At 35.1% G+C, this 16148-nt stretch overlaps 1 pseudogene; it reads left to right on the top strand.

The window, feature by feature from the left end:
• The first annotated feature begins 209 nt into the window (after positions 1–209).
• The window catches only part of LOC120215486, a 37901-nt pseudogene continuing 21962 nt past the window's right edge, over positions 210–16148 (top strand).

The raw sequence follows: 16148 nt of genomic DNA, 5'->3' as shown, positions 1-16148 counted from the left end.
AACTTATAGAAAAATTATATTTCTATTTTCTTCCACAATTCATTGGTTCAATACTTCAATTTCATCCTGATAAAAAAAATGCATTTTTCCAACTTGAAAACTTGAAGTGGACTTTGATTTTTCCAACTTCCAGAGTTGCATAATCGAGCATGAATAAAAACTGATAAATTGAGCTTTGGTTAAACAGGTTTGTGATAATTCCCATAGGATGACTTTAAGGCTGATGAAGCCATTGCTGTCTTCTTCGACATGTTTGCTCTTCTTCTTCTTCTTGGTTGTTTCCTTTTGGTGCAGCCAATCCATTAATGCCCAGAAAGCTGCCACAGATCCTTCCAAAGGTACTCTATGTCTCTCTGTATGTTTCTGTGTGTGTTTGGATATATATAAAGCAATGAACTGTTGTTTTCACCAACTGTTTTATAAATGGGGAACACAGTGAGGGCATTGAACTCGATCTTCCAACAATGGGATACACAAGCAGCGGATACATGGAACATCAGTGGAGAGCCGTGCAGTGGATTTGCTCTCAGCCAGTCATTCTGTGTTTGAGGATCCTTCCAATAACCCTGCTATCAGATGTGATTGTTCTTTCAGAAATAACACTCTTTGCCACATTACTAGCCTGTATGCTTCTTTCTCTAAGTCTAATAATAATGAATGTACCATTTTGTACTAATATTTTGGCTCTATCAGGAGGGTATATGATTTAGATAAACGAGGGGTGATACCACAGGAGCTGTTGGATTTGCCTTACCTAACATCCTTGTAAGATTTTAGAATATTTTGCAAATGAATGCTGATTTTAGAATGGTTGCAGTATGTGTTTTGGGTAGGGAAAATGATTGATTTTACAGTAGCTGATCATAATCATTTATACTGTTTGTGATGCAGGAAGCCTGATCGAAATTTCTTCTCCGGTTGTTTGCCAACGTTCGTCGGAAAATTGTCCAGATTAGGGTTGCTGTGAGTACTGAAAGATAATCTGATAAAACCATTTAGTTCTTGGTGGACACTGTTTCTTTGTTGGTTTTCAGGCCATAAGAACAAGTTTTGAAATAACAGAAACAAAGAAATGTACAGGCCTATGTGGTTTCTTTTATGAAGCTCCCAATAACATGTAATTGGTAACCCAACAGTATTACCATGTGTTACACGGAGTCGAGCGCGAGTTCAGATACGAATATTTGTGTGACATTGCCCCTACCATACAATTATATGATAGACAATGGTTTTACTTTGTGTAGGTCAATTTCCCACAAGGATTTATCTGAACCTATTCCAAAGGAGCTTGGAAACCTTAAGGATCTGTATTATCTGTAAGAATCAGAAACTCTCAATGAATCTTTGTATTGAAATGATGGATATAACTGGGTTTATGAAATAAAAATCGGGTTCTTTTCAAAAGTTTCTTCAAGGATCAATGTGATGCAGGAACTTCGGTGTTAATAATTTCTCCGGGACACTCCCTCCAGAACTTGGTAATCTAGTCAAGCTTGGAGAACTGTAAGTTCCAACTTTCTTTAGTTCTTTATAGCAGGATGTGCATGCTTGTGTTTACAGGTTACCCCTTGAATTTGGTAGAAACATGAACAGTTGTAGATTGGGTGGCAAGATTCCCTCAACATTTGCTAAGCTTGTACAACTGAGAACTGTGTAAGAAAAACCCTCCTTAATGCTTATTGCTCCTGCAAACAGCATGAATTACATTAAGTCCCTTATCTTAGTAAGCTCTGTTGAATTTCAGGTGGGCATCTGACAATGCATTCACAAGCAAAATACCAGAGTTTGTTGGCAATAACTAGACAAAGCTTACATCATTGTAATTCATCAAATTGTCTCGGTTCATCTTCGTATAAATTCTCTCGGAATCAGACATCAAGAAGGATAGCTTTGCCTGGATTTTTCATCAGACTGACTAGTTTGTCAAATGTTTTTATATAGGAGGTTTCAAGGGAACTCTTTCGAAGGACAGATTCCACCAAGTTTTGCGAATTTAACCTCACTGAATTCTTTGTAAGTAGAGATATCATATTCATACGTGATACATGTATGCAAATAATGTTGCGGAAGACGGCTATCGGATAGAGCAAAATCGCAACTGATAATTTGCGAAAATAAAAACGAAGATAAAGAAGACACAAATTTTACGTGGAAAACCCCTAAATAATATAGGGTAAAAATCACGGGCAATGGTAGAAGAATTTCACTATGTGAAAATAGGAATTACAATCTCTCTTGATCTATTAAGGAGAAAACAATGATAATTATCTCTTGATAAAAAGGAGAAAATAACTCTCAAGAAACTCTCTAAATTCTCTAGTATTTGGGAGAAAGCTAGAATGATTTGGGATGATTTTGAAGCTAAATGAGCTAGGGTATTTATAGTTGAAGTTTAAGGACTAAATTGTAAATACCCTGACAAAAGTTTGTATTTTGCCCTTTCTAAATGTCAATAAATGCCGCCACCGAAAATAATTTCCACCGAAAGTTTGGCCAACTTTCGGTGGTGCCACCTATTTTCAACAATCTCTAACTTGAAGATTTGATTGGAACAATCATATCTTCACACCATTCTTTCTACCTTGTACCATTATGTTGCTTACGTCTCTGACAGACCACAAAAGGATTGACACCAAGTAAATTTATCAGCATTGATCGCCTTCGTCATGAAATCTGCTATGTTGTCTTTGGTATGGATCTTCTGCATATCTACTGTCCCTTCTTCCACCTTTTCACGAATGAAATGATACTGAACTCGTATGTGCTTTGTCCTTGAATGAAATGATGGATTTCTTGCTAGATGCAAGACACTTTAACTGTCACAAAATAGAGAGACATACTCTTGATTGTGCCCAAGCTCCTCCAATAACATCTTCAACCAGATTGCTTCTTTACTAGCTTGTGTAGCTGCTACATACTCTGCTTCTGTTGTGGATGTAGCCACAACTGACTGCAATTTTGAAACCCAACTTACAGCTCCACCAATAACTTTGAACACATATCCTATAGTAGATTTGCTTTTATCCAAATCCCCTGCATAGTTAGAATCAACATACTCATTGATAAGTAAGTTTGATCATCCGTAATATAATGCAACATTTGAGGTCCCTTTGATGTATCTTAGGATCCTCTTCACTATATTCCAATGCTCTTTGCCTTGTTTCGCCATGTACCGACTAACCACTCCCACTGCTTGTGCAATGTCTGGTCTTGTACATATCATAGCGAACATTAAACTTCCCACTGCCGATGCATACAGTACCCGAGATATCTCCATCCTCTCTTCTTCACTGCTAGGACTCATACTAGAGAATAATTTGAAGTTAATAGGAAGAGGGGTTAAAATTGGCTTACAATCTTGCATGCTAAATCGTGACAAGATATTCTTCAAGTAATTCTTTTGTGAAAGCCAAATCTTCCTATTACTTCTATCTCGGTGAATTTGCATCCCTAAAATCTTGTTTGCTGATCCCAAGTCCTTCATTTCAAATTCCCTAGCCATTTGTGCCTTCATTTTTTCATTATGATCTTTGTTGGGTCCTGCAACCAACATGTCATCCACATACAACAACAATATAACAAAATCGTTATCACCAGACCTCTTGAAATAAACACAAGGTTCTGTATTAAGTCTGTTGTATCCAAGGCACATAATGAAGGAATCAAATCTCTTATACCAACACCTCAGCGCCTGCTTTAGACCAGAGATTTGTTCAACCTGCAAACCAAGTTATTCTTTTCTTTTTCTTCAAAACCTTCAGGCTGGATCATGTAAATTTCTTCTTCAAGATTTTTCATGAAGAAAAGTTGTTTTAACATCTAGCTGCTCTAGATGTAAGTTCAATGTAGCACACATTGCCAAGACTACTCGAACTGTTGTTAGTCGAACCACAGGAGAAAAAATTTCATTGAAATCAATACCTTCTTTTTGAGCATATCCTTTGACCACCAGTCTTGCACGATACCTCTCCACTTGATCGTCACCATTTCACTTGATTTTGAAGACCCATTTGTTACAATTGTGTTGAGTTAATCGATCGATGGAATCGGCCAAGAGGGGGGGTCAATTGGTAATTAAAATTTTGGTGGAAGCTTTTGTAGAAAATTGAAAAGATTTGCACAACGATTTAGAGTGGTTCGACTTTATCAACCAAAGTCTACGCCCACTACCTTAGCTCTCCACACTAAGGATTTTCCAACAAATTCACTAATTTGTTCTTTCTTTTGAGGCCAAAGAGATAACCTTACAACACTCTCAAGAATATACCCCAATTCTTAAGAACACTCTTTTCTCAAAGAGAAGATTACAAATTTGCAAACTTACAAGAAAAACCTCACAAGGCAAATATGTTTGCACAATTCTAGAACAAAGAAAGAACACTCAAGAATAAATACAATTGAGCACAATAAGTGTTCTTGAAAACAAGATGAATATTGAATGAAAAATAGGCTTGAAATGCTCAAACTTGAGGTTTGATGCTTTCTCTTTGATTCTCTCTTGATTCTAGTTGCTTGTTGTTGCTTGTTGTTGATCAATGGCTTCTAAGCTTGTTTAAATATAATCACTTCTGAACGTTGGGGATGATTAGTGGAGTCAATAGAGCTATTTAAGTGTGAAATCAATTAATTAAAATAGTTGGGAGCATCAGTGCATCGATGCATACCCATGGTGCATCGGTGCATCAGTGTAAAATTCAAATATTTTGACCGTTGGACCCTTAGTGCATCGGTGCACTAAGAGTGCATCGATGCATCAAGTGCATTTGATGTTTTAAAATAGCCAGAGTGCATCGATGCATGGCTGGTGCATCGATGCGTCAAATGCATTCGATGTTTTCATAAAATCCTTAGTGCATCGGTGCATGGTAAGTGCATCGATGCATGAAATGCATTCAATGTTCAATTTAATTCATGGTGCATCGATGCATGAATTGGTTCATCGATGCATCACTCTGAAAAATTGATTTTAGGCTTGATTTTGATTCAAAATACTTTGTGAAAATTGTTTTAAAAAATATATTAAGTATAAAACACAATTTTACACATTTAGTAAGGTTTGAAGTTGATCTTAAAAGACTTGGAGTAATAATTTGATATTCGATTAATTGAATCGAATATATTTAGAAAATCATTTGTAAAATCTTAAAATTCATTTAAACTAATTTGTTATATCGAAATACAAAAATGTTTTCAACAATCTCCCCCTTTTTGATATAACAAAACATTTGCGTTAATTTAAGATTTTCTAAAATTTGAAATCAATTTTGAAAAATTACTCCCCCCTTACTATAACACTTCTCCCTTAAAACATAACATTTCCCCCCCTTTTTGTTAAATCAAAAAGACTTAAAATTGATTTATACAAGGTTTTGAAAAAATAGCCAATTGATATATATATATATATATATATAGCTTAAGCTGCTAAGATCACAATCAAAAGAGATATTAGCCATTAGTTTCATAATCAATATTCATAATAAAATGTGAAATGATAAATTGGTCATATTTCAACTAAAAGGTAAATGATGCATATATTGAAACAAACCAAAATATATATATGAAATAAAAGTTCAAATATCCATCAAACAGTCATCCAACAATTAAGCAAAGACAATCCAAAATGTTTTAACAATTTAAATTCAAGTTCAACCCAAAAACAATCAAAGCAAAATAAGTCTATTCATCCATACAAGGATCGGGATAAGGAGGAGGGTAACGAGCTCTCATCTCAAGCGTGAGTGCAACCAAACGATCATTCATATCTTTTTGTCGAGCTCCCAAGGTAGAGAGCTGAGACTCAATGAATGTGAAGCGCAAATCCATGGACGCATACAATAAATCAAATGTCTCCAAAAACGAACGAAAATATGGAGGCATTTGATCTTCTTATGGAGCTGGTTCCGGTGCAGGCTCGTCATCAGATACGTGATCATCGATGTCTTGCATAAGTTGTTGAAATTCAGGATCATCATCAGAAGCCGGAGTCGGAGGAGGAGCAGGAACACGAGAGGAGCTAGGAGCAGCTCGTGAGGAACTAGCTCCCGGAGTTTGTTTTTCGGGTCTAAAAACCCATTGACCAGTTACCTCGTCTTGTTTCTAATCCGCTTTATTCAAGGATGTGAGATTGATTTGATTTTGGAGTGGGATAGGATTGTTGAGAGAGACTTCTAGACCAAGTTTGATAAAGAGATTACTAAGAAGACATCCATAAATCAATGTTTCAACATGTTTTGAAGGAACAATGTTTTCGATGTACACTAGTTGACTAAAAATAATGTGGGGCAGATTTATTTTGATTTTATTTTTAATACAATACATCCACCATAAATCCCTAGCACGAAGTGTGGAGTACCTACCTCTGGATGGTCTAAACCACCAAGAGATCATCAAATGGAGAAAACGATCATGATGAGATCGTAGAGTACTAACACTGGAGTTTGGAACATAGGGATATTCCACATTTTCATTCTCATTATATACACCACTATCATCTAACCCAAATCGGAAAGTTATATTCTCGGGATCAATATTAATATATTGGCCTAAAAGATAGGATCTAATGGCTATAGTTCCACATTAAGTTTCATTTTGAATACACACCACATTGGAATAGAAAATGCAGACCAATTGTTCATAGACGATAGGTTTAAGCTGAAATAATTTATCAAACTTCCAAGCTTTAAGAGTCGGAAGGTATTCGAAGTCAATGTCAACCATGGTTTGAAGCGAAGGAATACACTCTTCACGAATTCTATAAGTTTGTAAAGAATTTCTGTACCTAGAGTACAATTCGTCTCTACGACGCTCAGGCATGTTAAAACAATATCCTAATAGAGTTGAAGGTGGAGGAGGAACGTGATTAGGAGGTTGGTTTGAATGAGAACGACTTGACGAAGTCCTAGGGCGTTTGGGATTAGACATTGTTTAGGAATCGAAAAACGGAATATAACCTGCAAATTGAAACACATGTATGCACAATAATCAATCCCAAAACTCAATTGAGTCCTCAATAATTCAAGGTTCTCTAAACTGAATCCTAATGGGCAAGGTTTTGAAAACTATAAAATAATATTTGTAAAATCATAATATGTATAGTTTTCATAAAAACAACATAATTAAATAAAAAAAATTATTTCAGATTTTTGAATTTTTTTTATTATTTCGAAAATTTACAAATTTATTTAAAATTTATGAGTTTTTGATGAAATTAGTTTTAAAAACTAGTTTGTAATCATCAAACTATCAATGCCCGATATAATGTTCATCCTAGAACTAATTAAAACTAGTCCTAAGATCAAAAATCAATAAAATAGGGTTTTTGAAATATTACCTTGAAAATTTTGGATTTGAGAGGAATTGATGTTGTTTTGCATGATTTGATGATAAATGTAGGATTGGGAGTTGAAAAACTCGAGGATTCTAACAATATTTTGTTGATTTTAAGCAAAAGGAGACTTTAGAGAGAGAGAGAGAGAGGCAAACGACGTGAGTGTTTTAGAGTTAGGTTTTGAGAAGATGAAGAAAAATAGGGGTTTTATCTAAAAACCCGACAGATGCATCGATGCATAACCCCGTGCATCGATGCACATTCAAGGCGTGCATCGGTGCATCATCATGATGAATCGATGCACATTCAAAGGGATGCATCGATGCACTGTTAAGTGTATCGATTCATGAAGCACAGAAATGTCAAAAATCCATTTTAAACACTTAAAATACTAAATTAATTAGCTCTAGTGGTATTGGCAACTCATATATTGAAAATTAATCATTTCAATCAATCAAATTAATCTTTAAACAATATTTGAACATAAAATTAATTTTCACCAAATAACATAAACTCCCCCTAACTAATAGCAAAGAATGCAATCAAAAATTACCATTATAAGCATTTTTCATTTATTCTTAAAAGTGCTAAAATTATTTTAAATACTAAATGAAGATAGGCCAGTTAAACCTAATTCTCTCCTAAGTGTCCAAAATCTTTCCTTGTCTAAAGGTTTTGTAAAGATATCCGCTAATTGATGCAAAGTATCAACAAATTCTAGAACTACATCTTCCTTAGTGACATGGTCTCTAATGAAGTGATGTCTTATTTCAATGTGCTTAGTTCTAGAGTGTTGGATGGGATTTTTAGTGAGACAAATAGCACTAGTATTGTCACTCTTGATAGGAATGGTACCTACTTCAATTCCATAATCAAAAAGTTGTTGTTTTTATCCATAAAACTTGTGCACAACAACTACCGGCTGAAATGTATTCCGCTTCAGTGGTAGATAATGCAACACAATTTTGTTTCTTTGAAAACCAAGAAATCAACATATTTCCAAGGAATTGGCAAGTACCGGAGGTGCTTTTCCTATCTAATTTGCATCCTCCATAATCCGCATCAGAAAAGGCATGCAAGCTAAAGCTAGAGTCTCTAGGATACCAAAGTCCTAAACTAGGAGTGTCCTTAAGGTATTTAAAGATTCTCTTAACAACTAGTAAATGTGATTCCTTAGGACATGATTGAAATCTAGCACATAATCAAACACTAAACATAATGTCCAGTCTACTTCCAGTTAGATAAAGCAAAGAGCCAATCATTGACCTATATAATTTAACATCTACACATTTACCTCCTTCATCTAAGTCAAGCTTTGTTGAAGAGCTCATTGGAGTGTCATGAGGTTTGCCATTTTTCAGTCCAAACTTCTTGAGCATATCTTTGACGTAATTAGCTTGATTGATGAAGATACCATCTTTTCTTTGCTTGATTTGGAGTCCCAAGAAAAATGAGAGCTCCCCCATCATGCTCATCTCAAACTCACTTTGCACTAGCTTAGAAAATTCTTGGCAAAGAACATCATTATTAGAACCAAATATTATATCATAAACATAAATTTGAACTACTAATAAATCTTTACCTTTATGCTTTAAAAACAATGTAGTGCCAACCTTCCCTTTTGAAAAACCTTCTTCAATTAACAAGTTTGACAATCTTTCATACCAATCTCTAGGAGCTTGTTTTAAACCATAAAGCGCTTTTGTCAATTTAAGAACATGATCCGGAAATTTTGAATATTCAAAACCTGGAGGTTGTTCCACATACACTTCTTTTTTTATAAATCCATTTAAAAATGCACTTTTAACATCCATTTGATATAATTTAAATTCATGAAAACATGCAAATGCTAATAACATTCTAATTGCTTCCATCCTAGCTACGGGTGCGTATGTTTCATCATAGTCTATGCCCTCTTCTTGAGTATACCCTTGAGCAACAAGTCTAGCCTTGTTTCTCACTATATTACCACTCTCATCAAGCTTATTCCTAAATACCCATCTAGTACCTACAGTAGATTTATTACTAGGCCTTTCAACTAATGTCCATACTTTACTTTTCTCAAATTGATTTAATTCTTCTTGTATAGCCATAATCCAATGTTCATCATTTAATGTTTCTTTAATATTCTTAGGCTCTATGCATGAAATAAATGCAACAAAATTACTAATATTTCTAAGAGAAGATCGAGTTTTTACCCCTTTTGATGGATCACTTATAATTTCACCATCCTTGACATAGTTGTACTCTCTTGGATAAGATACTTCACTTTCTTCAATGGTTGGATTCTCAAGAGGATCATGAGTTTCTTCATCTTTCGTTTCTTCCTTTGATGATGATTCTCCAACGTCGTATCTAACGTCATTTGTATTTATAATACCTACATCATCATTCACACAAGAATCCTTCCTCGGAAGGGGATTATCATCGAAAACAACATGTATAAACTCTTCTACAACTAAATTTCTTTTATTAAATACTCGATAAACATTAGAATTTAAGGAATAACCCAAAAAAATTCCTTCATCACTTTTAGCATCAAATTTGCCAAGGTTTTCTTTACCGTTGTTCAAAACAAAACATTTACATCCAAAAGGATGAAAATAGCTAATGGTAGTCTTTTTATTTTTGAAAATTTCATATGGAGTTTTCTTTAAAATTGGCCTAATCATTACTCGATTTATAACATAACAATCGGTATTTGTGGCTTTCGCCCAAAAATATTTTGGTAAATTATTTTCACAAAGCATGGTTCTAGCCATTTCTTCTAAAGTTTGATTTTTCCTCTCAACAACTCTATTTTGTTGAGGGGTTCTAGGTGCTGAAAAATTATGGATAATACCATTAGAATTACAAAACTCAATAAATCTAAGATTTTCAAATTCAGTGCCATGATCACTCCTAACACTAGTTATAGAGTAACCTTTTTCATTTTGGATTATTTTTGAAAATGTGATGAAATGTTCTAATGCTTCATCCTTAGTACTTAAAAATAGAACCCAAGTATATCTAGAATAATCATCATCTACCAAGACAAATGCCTATTGTTTTCCACCCAAGCTAGTAGTTCTAGTTGGCCCAAAAAGATCTATATGGATCAATTGTAATACTCTACTAGTTGATACATCATTAATAGATTTAAAATAAACTCGCTTTTGTTTTCCTTTAGCACAAGCATCATATATTTTATCATTATCAAATTTTAGTTTAGGCAGCCCTCGAACCAATTCTCCTTGAACTAACCGTTGTAAAACACTCATGCTAGCATATCCTAGTCTCCTATGCCATAACCAACTATCATGCTCATCCTTAGCAATTAGGCACAAATTAGTCATATTAATAGAATCTAAATGCACCATGTATATGTTTCCTATTCTATGACCAACAAGCATAACCCGATTAGATGCAATGTCAATGACTTTACAACCATTAATATCAAACATGGCATTGAATCCCTTATCACAAAATTGACTAATACTCAATAGATTATGCTTTAATCTATTCACATATAAAACATTCTTAATTTGTATGGAAGAGGTATTACCAATAGTACCAATACCTTCAATGTGACCTTTTGAATCATCACCAAAAGTCACTTCTCCTCTATTTTTGGCGTTAACCTCAATGAACCGGCTTTTGTCTCCGGTCATGTGTCTTGAGCATCCACTATCAAGGTACCATGAATTTGGATTTGTTTCCCGTGCCTTGTAGCAATGCTCATTTTCCTACAAACATAGATTAATTTCTAATTTTTGGTACCCAAATTCTTTTGGGTCCATATTCATTAGTTTCCAAAATCTTAGTCCCCTTAGGTATCCATTTGTGTAGGATATCCTTATCTTTAGTAGTAATGAGCTCTTTAGGAACCCATATACTTCTAACGATTTTTCCATTAGAGGTTCATTGGGGACCTCTATGATTATAGTTTTTAAAACTTTTTCTAAAAAAGTTGGATTTTGAATTTTCTCCATTTTCAAAACGTTTTGTTCCAACTTTATCAAAAGAAGCTTTGAGATCATCAATTTTTCTTTTGATGATCATCATTGACCTTTGAAAGTAAATTTTGCAAATCCAAAATTTTCTTTTCAAACTCTTCTAGTTTGATTTGCAAATATTTGATTTTACTTTCAAGATCATTGTTGGTTTTGGATATGAGTTTATTTTCATTTTTCAATTTTGAAACATCATTTTTATATTTTAAAAACAATTTCTCATAATCCGAAGCCAACCCATTATATTTCCTCTAATAACTCATCATAGGATAAATCATCAAAATCAGATGAGTTAGAGATTACCTTAGAATCTTCCCCAAATGCCATCAAGCACAAGTTTGCTACTTCTTGTTCCTCTTCATCGGAACCTTCTTCATCGCTCCATGTAGCCACATGAGCCTTTTACTTATTCTTTGATTGACCCTTTCTCTTCAATTGTGGGCAATCATATTTGACATGCCCCCGTTTTTTGCATTCATAGCAAATGATCGGGCCCTTTTCTTTTGGTTCATTTTTGAGGCCTTTACTTCGTTTGAATTTTCTTCCTTGGTAAGGTCTCATCATTTTTCTGAATCGTTTGGCAAATAATGCCATTTCCTCATCATCGTCATCTTCATTAGAATCACTCTCATCTTTTGTGGATTTGAGAGCAACTCCAATGTTTTTCTTCTTCTCCTTCTACTTTGGTGTCTCGTCAATCTTATCGAGGTCCACCTCATCTTCAAGCATCATTTCATGAGTGAGGAGGGAACTGATTAGTTCTTCAAGAGTTAAGGACGTTAGGTCCTTAGACTCGATGATTGCCGCCTTCTTTGATTGCCATGATTTTGGAAGGGAGTAAACTAACTTCCTCACAAGCTTTTCATTTGAAATGATATCTCCATATAATTTGAGACCATTGACAATCGTTGAGAATCTATCCGTCATAGCTTTGATATCTTCATTTGGTTTCATCCTGAAATTTTCATAGATATGCGTTAGAATACTAATTTTAGATTTCTTTACCTCATCGGTACCTTCATGAGTGACTTGAAGTTTGTCCCATATTTCTTTGGCGGTTGTACAAGATGAAACTCTTCCGTATTCATTTGGTCTAAGAGCATAAAATATGATATGGATGGCTTTGGAGTTGAGCTGGAATATTTTTGTCTCTCATTCACTCCACAATCTTGGATGAGTGAGAGGCTTGATGTATCCTTCTTCTACGACATTCCATGCTCCCATGTCACTTTCTTGAATGAAGTACATCATCCTATTTTTCCAATAGGCATAGTTAGCCCCATTGAAGAAAGGAGGCTTGTTCACGGGCATCGAATCGAGACCAGAGTCAAATTTTGAAGCGGAGGCCATTGATGACTTTGATTATCGATATAACTCTTCCCGAATTGACTCAAGAGGCGATTAAACTTTCAAATGAGTTAAGCTCTGATACCAATTGTTGAGTTAATCGATCGATGGAATCGGCCAAGAGGGGTGAATTGACAATTAAAATTTTGGTGGAAGCTTTTGCAGAAAATTAAAAAGATTTGCACAGTAATTTAGAATGGTTCGACTTTATCAACCAAAGTCTACGTCCACTACCTTAGCTATCCACACTAAGGATTTTCCAACAAATTCACTAATTTGTTCTTTCTTTTGAGGCCAAAGAGATAACCTTACAACACCCTCAAGAATATATCCCAATTCTTGAGAACACTCTTTTCTCAAAGAGAAGATTACAAATTTGCAAACTTACAGGAAAAACCTCACAAGGCAAATATGTTTGCACAATTCTAGAACAAAGAAAGAACACTCAAGAATAAATACAATTGAGCACAATAAGTGTTCTTGAAAGCAAGATGAATATTGAATGAAAAATAGGCTTGAAATGCTCAAACTTGAGGTTTGATGCTTTCTCTTTGATTCTCTCTTGATTCTAGTTGCTTGTTGTTGCTTGTTGTTGATGGCTTCTAAGCTTGTTTAAATATACCTTGAATCACTTTTGAATATTGGGGATGATTAGTGGAGTCAATAGAGTCGTTTAAGTTTTAAAACAATTAATTAAAACATTTGGGAGCGTCAGTGCATCGATGCATACCCATGGTACATCGGTGCATCAGTGTAAAATTCATATATTTTGACCATTGGACCCTTAGTACATCGGTGCACTAAGAGTGCATCGATGCATCAAGTGCATTCGATGTTTCAAAATAGCCAGAGTGCATCGATGCATGGCTGGTGCATCGATGCATCAAATGCATTCGATGTTTTCATAAAATCCTTAGTGTATCGGTGCATGGTAAGTGCATCGATCCATGAAATGCATTCGATGTTCAATTTAATTTATGGTGCATCGATGCATGAATTGGTGCATCGGTGTATCACTCTGAAAAATTGATTTTAGGCTTGATTTTGATTCAAAATACTTTGTGAAAATTGTTTTAAAAAATATATTAAGTATAAAACACAATTTTACACATTTAGTAAGGTTTGAAATTGATCTTAAAAGACTTGGAGTAATAATTTGATATTCGATTAATTGAATCAAATATATTTAGAAAATCATTTGTAAAATCTTAAAATTCATTTAAACTAATTTGTTATATCGAAATACAAAAATGTTTTCAACAAATTGGCTTCATTCCTTGTGGTAGTGGCACAAGGTCCCATGCATTATTTTTATGAAGGGCTTCGATTTCTTCTTGCATCGCCATCATCCATAGTGAAGCATCTGAGTTTTTTATTTCCTCCTGGTATGTTAATGACTCACCATCCTCTGTTAAAAGGCAGTATGCAACATTTCCTTCTATAAAATAATCTGAGTGCCAATTGGGATGTCTTCTCACATGATTTGATTGATGAGTTGTTGGAGCTTCAGGACTCTTTGGTTCTTGTTCATCATGTGCTGGTTCTGCTTCAGAAGAATCTCATTGTTCAACCTCCTTGTCCACATGTATATGTGTAGTCTCTAACTTTTCAGTGCTATCATCTTCTTCTTTTCTTTGTAGTTTATCTTCTAAAATGATAGCATCCCTGTTGATGATCACTTTACGGGAAGTGGGATACCACAAGCGATACCCCTTTACACCATCAGCATACCCCAATAATTTGCATTTCCTAGATTTTGGATCCAGTTTTGAAATTTCTTGGGAGTTGTACATCACGTACGAAATACTTAATACGTGGAGGTTTGAATAATCAGCTGGTTTACCAGTCCACATCTCTATTGGTGTCTTCAGCTCTATTGCAGTTGATGAAGCTCGATTCACCAAATAACAGGCGGTATTAACTGCTTCTGCCCAGAATGATTTTTCTAGGCCTGCATCCTTCAACATCGCTCTTGTTCTTTCTAACAAGGTTCTGTTCATTCGCTTTGTCACTCTATTTTATTGAGGAGTGTTCGCCCCTGTGAACTGTCTTTTGATGCCTTCTTTCCTGCAAAAGTCATCAAATTCTTCACTTCTGTATTCTCCTACATTATCTGTTCTGAAACATTTGATGTTATTTTCAAAATCAAGTTCCACCCGCGCTTTGATGTTTTTGAAAGTTGAAAACACATCTGACTTCTTCTTAATAGGGTACACCCAATATCTCCTGGAGTAGTCATCAATAAATGAGACAAAATATTTTGCTCCACCTAGGGATGTAACTGGTGCTTGCCATACATCAGAGTGAACCAATTCTATAATACTTTTGCCTCTAGAATTTGATGTGTTGAATTTTAACCGGTGCTGCATACTTGTTATGCAATGTTCACATAAAGTAAGTGATATCTTTGTTAAGCCTGGAAGTAACTTTTGCTCCGCAAGGACTTTCATTCATTGTTCTGACATGTTTCCAAGTTTCTGATGCCATAGCATTGCAGAATCTGAACTACATGAGGCAACAAAGGCTTCTGTTTCTAGCAAAGTCTCTCCCTTCAGCATGTACAATTTTACTGCTATCTTTTCCCCTTTCAGTACCACAAGCGCTCCACGGAACACCTTCATGATCCCTTTCCGTGTTTCAATCTTGCTTGCATTATTATCCAACAATCCGTAGGATAATAAATTTTTTATTTAGGCATTTCACGTGCCGCACATCTCGAACAACTTTATTGTTCCATCATACATCTTCAATTTGATGGTTCTCACACCAATGATCTCTATGGCATGATCATTGCAACTATACACAAATCTTCCTGAGACAAGTTCATAATAATGGAACCATTCTCTTCTTGAGGTCATGTGATATGTTGCTCCCGAATGAATGAGCCATATATCTGTATATCTCTTTCTACCTTCCACAGTGGTTAATGCTTCACAGCATAGAGCATCTCCATCATCTGAAGTGTTTGCGGTATTGCCTTGTGGATTGGAGTTTTTATTTAGACTCCAACAATCATTCTTCAAGTGACCCTTCTTTCCACAGTTGTAGCACTTTAAATTCTTCTTGCTTCTCGACTTCGATCTACCATGTTTGTGACTGCTGCTTTGGCCACGTTCCGTTGATTTCCCCTCTCATCGTTGTCAACGCTTCTGCTTGTTGCAGATTTACTTGTCTATCTTCCTTGTTCTTGCGCCAATTTTCTTCTTGTAGAACAACAGCTGCAACGTCATCGAAGACTAGAGTGATGACATTACTATTTGTCAAGTTGATGATGAGTTGATCATACGAATCAGGTAGATTTTGAAGTAGAAGTTCAGCACGTTCTTGTTCTCCTATTGTACATCTTAAAGATGTAAGCTGAGAAAATAAAGTGTTCAACGTGTTTAAGTGATCCGTCACTGAAGTAGATTCCGGCATCCGAAGAGTGTACAATTTCCTCTTAAGGAAAATTTTATTGTGCAACGATGTGGCCTCGTACAATT

The sequence above is a fragment of the Hibiscus syriacus genome, unplaced genomic scaffold (assembly GCF_006381635.1).
Source record: "Hibiscus syriacus cultivar Baekdansim isolate YM2019G1 unplaced genomic scaffold, ASM638163v2 tig00110121_pilon, whole genome shotgun sequence".
Lineage (NCBI taxonomy): Eukaryota > Viridiplantae > Streptophyta > Magnoliopsida > Malvales > Malvaceae > Hibiscus > Hibiscus syriacus.
Note: the sequence above shows the minus strand (reverse complement) of the source record. Positions and strands in the feature narration are given on the sequence as shown.